Source organism: Rhinolophus ferrumequinum, chromosome 15 (genome assembly GCF_004115265.2).
Source record: "Rhinolophus ferrumequinum isolate MPI-CBG mRhiFer1 chromosome 15, mRhiFer1_v1.p, whole genome shotgun sequence".
NCBI lineage: Eukaryota > Metazoa > Chordata > Mammalia > Chiroptera > Rhinolophidae > Rhinolophus > Rhinolophus ferrumequinum.
The window spans coordinates 38,252,106-38,259,000 of record NC_046298.1 but is presented as its reverse complement, the minus strand read 5'-3'; positions in this window follow the sequence as shown (position 1 = coordinate 38,259,000).

Sequence of the window (6,895 nt, the reverse complement as noted above, 5' to 3'; positions counted from 1 at the left end):
TTAGACGACCTGAACTTTTTGCCAACAACTCATGGGTCTTGCATCACGACAATGCACCAGTTCACATGGCACTGTCTGTGAGGGACTTTTTAGCCAGGAAACAAATAACTGCATTGGAACACCCTCCCTACTCAACTGATATGGCCCCCAATGACTTCTTTCTTTACCCGGAGATAAAGGAAATATTGAAAGGAAGACATTTTGATGACATTCAGGACATCAACAGTAATAAGACGACAGCTCTGATGGCCATTCTAGAAAAAAAGAGTTCCAAAATTGCTTTAAAGGGTTGACTAGGTGCTGGTGTTTGTGCATAGCTTCCCAACGGGAGTACTTCGAAGGTGACTGTAGTGATATTCAGCAATGAGATATATAACACTTTTTCTAGGATGAGTTCACAAACTTAATTGTCAGACCTCATAGAAATAAATCTTCACGACCTTGGATTTGGCAATTGATTCTTATATGTGACATAAAAAGCATAAGCAACAAAAGAATAAAAAAATAGATAAATTAGACTTTATCAAAGTTAAAAACATTTGTGCATCAAAGGACACTATCAAGATAGTGAAGAGACAACCTACAGAATGGTTAAAAATATTTGCAAATTGTATACCTGATAAGAGCCTATCATCTAGAATATATAAAGAACTCTTACAAACTCCACAATAAAAACATAAACAACCCAATTTTTAAATGGGCAAAGAACTTGAGTAGGCATTTCTCCAAAGAAGATATACAAATGGCTAATATTGAGGAAACTTATGAAGTTAGTCTCTGTCATGCATGGTGTGGAATTAATTACTCAATATCCTCCCATGTCCATTCTCCCCATAATAACTCTGGTCACAAGACTTCCTGAAATAAAAGCTACATTTCCCAGCTTCCTTTGCAGCCAAGTGTGGCCATGTGACTAAATTCCAGCTAGTGGAATGTAAGGGAAAGTGATATGTGTAGCTTCTGAGATGCGACTTCAAGGTGGAAGGAAGCATTCCTTTTCTATTCCCTCTCCAACATCCCTGCTTTTTTGAAGGTGGATGTGATGGCCAGAGCTTCATCGTTGGTGATGAGGATGAAAGCCACATCCTAGGGATGGCAGAATGAGAAGCCAGAAGCATCCTAGGTCCTAGACAATGGCAGAGTTCACCATGCCCAACCTGAACAGCCTACATTTGAATTTTACCTAAGAGAGAAATAAACTTATATTGTGTTTAAGTGCCTATGATTTTGAGTGTCTGTTTCACAGTCAAATCCTAATTAACACAGAGAATGTCATACTTCATTTACTTTTTGCAATTTGCCTTTTTCGTTCAACATTACAGTTTTTACATGTATTCATATTGATTTATGTATAGCTAATTCTTTTTGTTTCTTCATAGTTCCTTCAGGGATAATTACCTTGAGGCCTTGTGGGGACAGAGCCCCAAAAAGCAATTTCCAGGCTCTCGGCCTCACATAGAAAGGTGCTGGCTCAGGTAGTAAATGGCCATCGACTGTGGCTAGTTGGCCGTCAGCTGTAACCAGTGAGCCATTGGGCACTAATATAACTGCCGTGGCTAGGCTAGCAAAAAGTGGGGGCTAGCAAGAAGGTGGTGGCTGAGCCTGCAAGCGGCGCAGTGAGGGTTGAGAATTGTGTGGCTCCTGGTTTCCTGTTTCTCCAACCCAGCCGCCAGTGAGAGTATAGTGGTATGACTCCCCTACCTATGGCTCCGTGGGTGTTCCTTTTTGGCCTCACCATATCCTGTGTTCTTATGGGGAGCGGGACCAGAGACCCCGCCTGACACCCCACACGACAAATGGCACAGCGAGCAGGGTCCCCCGCATGACAGGCCTTTTATTTTACTATGGTAAAATAAATATAATGTAAAATTTACCATTTGCCCACTTTTAAGCAAACAATTCAGTGGTATTAAGTACATTCACAATATTGTGCAACATTATCCATTTCCATAACTTTTTCATCATCCCAAAGAGAAACTTTGTTCCCATTAAACAATAGCTCCCTATTCCCCCAACACCCAGCCCCTGGTAATCTCTATTCTATTTTCTGTCTCTATAAATTTACCTATTCTAGGTCCCTCATGTAAGTGGAATCTTATAATATTTGTCCTTTTGTGTGTGATGTAATTCATTCGTTTTAGCTACTATATGATATAGTATCTGTCTCCTTATTTAGGTCAACTTTGTCGTCCTTTAATAAAGTCTCATAATTTACCCCAAAATGAACTTGTTCATCTTTTTTTGGCATTTGGGCTATATACCTTACTTTTTTGCTATATAAGAGAATGGAATCTATTTTTAAGAATTATATTTTCTAATTAGTCATTGCTGCCATTATAAAAATGTTATTGATTTGTGTGTGTGTGTGTGTGTGTGTGTGTGCTGACCTTATAACCAGCAGACTTGCTAAAATTTCTTCTTAGTTCATTACAGGGAATTTTTCTAATTAACTTGGGTATTTGTTACAGGTTTCTGGTTGGCTCCTTATAACAGGTTGATGCTTCCCTTTTCATCTAGTTGATCACAAAAGTTTTATTATATATTATAAATCAATATTGAATTCCATCCAGTGTTTTTTCTCCTTTAATTTGTTATTATGGTGTATTACATTAGTAGATTTTCTTTTAAATTTTGTTGTGAAATTGCCATAGGTAGGAAAGTGGAATGGATGCTGTAATGTGCCCCCCGGATGCCCTCTTCAGGATGAGGCATTCCTTCCACCAGCTGCCCGGAGTGCTGGCAGCTGATAGCTTACAGCTGAGCCTCTGGGCAATGCCCTCAGCTGAAGAGAATCATCTCACTTATGTCCCTTTCTGAGGGGCAGCCCACATTCTCTGTCTGGTCAACAGGGAGACAAAAGCGTGGGTCCATGCCTCAATTTGGGACGACACAGAAGGGTCACCCCAGCTCCAAGTTCCCTGTAGGATGGATTGAGGCCTTTGCTGTAACCGCAGCAACTTCTCCTAGTGCCCATCCTGCCTCCTCTCTTCCTTACAAATGTTGCCCCGGAGAACACTCCCCAGAAACCATCTGCTTGTGCTGCAAACCTCCAACTCAGAGCCGGTTTCCTGGGAAACCCTACATGTCAAAAACTGGGTGTATGTACGCGTGTTTATTTTTAAACTGAAGTAAAATAAATACTTATGTGTCCACCAAGTAAGTCCTGGAATAGATCATTACCAGTACCTTAGAAGCCTGCTGTGGGTTCTTCCCCATCCTTCTCCTTCTATCCTACTCAGAGATCATCAATATCCTGATGTTGTTGTAATCTCTTGGAGGTTTTTTAGTGTTTTTACCTATGTATGTATTTTTTCCTTTATATATATATATATATATATATATATATATATATATATATGGTTTTGTTTGCTTTTGAACTTTATATAAATGGAAACATACAACATGTATTCTTCTGTGACCTTCTTCCTTCATTCAACATTGATGTGAGATTCATGCATTTTGACAATGTGGGGACAGAGCCCCAAAAAAGCAGTTTCCAGGCTCTCGGCCTCCCATAGAAAGGTGCTGGCTCAGGTAGTAAATGGCCGTTGACTGTGATCAAATGGCCATCATCTGTGGCTAGTGGGCCGTCAGCTGTAACCAGTGAGCAATTGGCCACTAGTATAACTGCCGTGGCTAGGCTAGCAAAAAAAAGAAAAAGGGGGAGCTAGCAAGAAGGTGGTGGCTGAGTCAGCAAGCGGCACAGTGAGGGTCGAGAATTGTGTGGCTCCTGTTTCCTGTGTCTCCAACCCAGCCGCCAGCGAGAGTATAGTGGTATGACTCCCCTACCTATGGCTCCGTGGGTGTTCCTGTTTGGCCTCACCATGTCCTGCGTTCTTGTGTGGGGAGTAGGACCAGAGAGCCCGCCTGACACCCCGCACGACAAAGACAGCTATTGTTTGTTAATTTTGTTCATTATGTGAATAAACTACAATATATATATCTGTTCCACTCTTGGGAGTCATGGGTACTGTCTCCAGTTTGGGGACTATTACTCACTGCTGCTATGAATGTTCTCATACCTGCCTCTGGGGTCATGGGCACAAGTGTCTCTAGGGCACACAGCGCTATTGACATTTTGGCCTGGACAATCTTTGGCTGTGAGAGACTCCTGGGGATTGTAGAATGCTTAGCAGCATCCCTGGACTCTATCCACTAGATGCCAGTAGCTTCCCCTCCCCCCAGTTGTAACAACCAAGAATGTTTCCAGATACTTCCAAATGTCTTCTGGGGGACAAAATCTCCCCAGTTGAGAACCACTGCTCTAGGCAAGCCACTTAATTTCTAAGCTTCCTCCTCTGCATAATGGTGCCAATTAGAGAATTTACTGGTTATATGTCTATACTACGTACTGTTAAAAAGAGAAAACAGGCAAAATGGAGTCACTTGTGCTAAGCCTACATCACCAAACCAGGACTTGATACCTAACCTAACAGCAATTTCAGACTCTCCCAGGAATGCAATCTTAACCAATCAGTCTGGAATTACCTGGTCGGCACCTGTGAGGTAATCTACCTGATGGACACTTTTTGTCTCCAAAGGAAGGTGATCTTGCCACAAACAATCCACTTTTTGCTAGAAACTTCCTTATCTCGCCTCCTCCTGCCTGTAAAAGTCTTCCATTTTGTACAGCTCCTCGGAGCTCCTTACTATCTGCTAGATAGGATGCTGCCCAATTCATGAATTGTAAAACTCAATTAGATATTTAAACTTATTCAGTGTTGTTTTTTTAACAGTACTATATCTACTGTAGGGGTGAAATTGGAGAATTAATAACACAGTTAGACTTAGCTAGTTTGCACTTTGACTCACCAATAGCTTGCTGTCTAGCTACCTCTAATTAGACTTAGTTTGTAGTTTGATCCATATTCCGCTGTTTTCTCTTTGTTTCTCCCCTCATTGATTAACTTAAGAACTCTGTTCTGTTCCCTTTCTCAAGGCTACCCCTACCTCATTAATACATTCCATTAAGAGAATCCTAACCTGAAAAGGACAATTTTTTAATCCTCAGGCACCTGGACACCGGAATCCAATTTGCAACTAACTCCCTTGCAGTTTTTACTGGTGATGCATAAAGCCCCCGGCCACGAGTCTGAGTCCAGAGTCAGGAGATAACTTTATCTTAAACCAGACCCCGGGAAGCGATGTCAGCCCTCAGACCTGCCTGACCGACTCCCCCTTTCCTATAGAAGAAAAAGCTAACTTGAAGTTAGGTGCCACTGTCCCTATCAGACTCTACCCTGGCAAACTTCTGTCTGCCAGTATTTCTCTTTCAAACAGGAACCCACAGCAGCCATCTTCTTTAGACACTACCATGGACATTCTCTCTCTGCCCAACCTCCAATGAAACTTCCTTTGCTTTCCTACTTTTCTGAATCTTGTGAATTCTTTCACCTCCTGCGAACAACCAGGGGTTAATTCTACATCAGAACATCTACCTATATAACAGTATGTACCTGCATATTAAGCTGTGTGTTAGATGTGTAATGTGCTTAGAAGAAGTCTTGGTACAGAGCAAAACTGTTAGATATTTGTTATTATTATAAAGGCACACGCTTAGTGCTAAGAAGCTACCATATCTTCTCTCAGGCATCTTGAATTAGTTCCCTTCTCTGAGCTTTATCCTCATGTGTAAAATGGTGATGTTGTGCTTTCCTGAACATCCCAACGGGATCTCAGAGCAAACATGGGGGCCTGGGCTCTTGCCTGACTTCATGGGGTTCTGGAGTACAGCCGCTCCGTCAGCCAAGCAAGTTCTTTAAATGTTAAAATACTCCATCAGATTGGTAGATATCCACTGCCCAGTGCCCTGCTCTCCTTCGCTCCACCTCAGGACTTCCTCACCTCCCCAAAATCACAGGGGCACACAGGGTACTTCTGGAACCCAGCCTGTGGCAGTAATGACTGGGCCCTGCCATATCATGCTATTATTAAAGAGTGCGGTGTCACCCCTAGTCCTACTGTGACAGATCTGGTTCTTGTTGATCATTCCCTCTTCCTGGCTCACAGAGCCCTGAGATATTTTTCAGTGCAGCCTCCAATGGGCCAGCCTCCAAGACGGATTGGAGTCCACCAGCCGTGGCAGACCTGTTCCCTTTGCTGGATGCTTGCTTTCGCAGCCTCCTTTGCAGGAAACGCGGCCATCTGACCCTGTTCTGGGCAGGGTAGGTCTGCTGGGTGGCCTTCCCTTCCCACTTCTGCCTGCCTCTGTGTGTGGTTATAGACCTTACAGCTCAGAATTCCATCCTGGAGGAGAGAAGCCACCCTGCTGAGGCTGGGGTGGGGTGCGGCGGAGAGAAACAGCCAGGCTCCTCGACCATACAATTGAGCTGCTAAACCCATACTGGGGCTGAGGGGGGCACAGGGGGAGCCCCCAATCATAGCAAGTTACAGAGCAGGTCCTGGATGTTGTGGTGTCTGCTCTCCCCCTTGTATCATTTCCTCCATGTCATAGATCTAGGCCAGGGGTGTCCAAATTTTTTCAACGTTTTTCACCAAGGGCCATATACGGTAAAATACACAAACAGCCGGGCCACTCACTCGAGGTGAAGTATGTATTGCCTCACCTGGTTTATTGAAGTAAACTAAATATATTTTTGGAATTTGCTGCGGGCCAATTAAAAATGGATTGTGGGCTGCACTTGGCCCACGGGGCCGCAGTTTGGACACCCCTGATCTAGGCAGTCCTCCTGTACAGAGGAGGCAGTCCTCTTCTGTAAGAGACCTTCTATCCCCTGGCAACTCTGCAGTCTCCTCACCTCACACTCACTGCCCAGCAGGGCCTGTCCCTGCCACTTTCCCACACTGGCTCAGCGGCCCTGTGCTCACACTCTTCCCTCATGAGGGACCCTCAGAGGTTTCAGTTCCCCCCTCCCAGCTCCACATGGCATCTCCA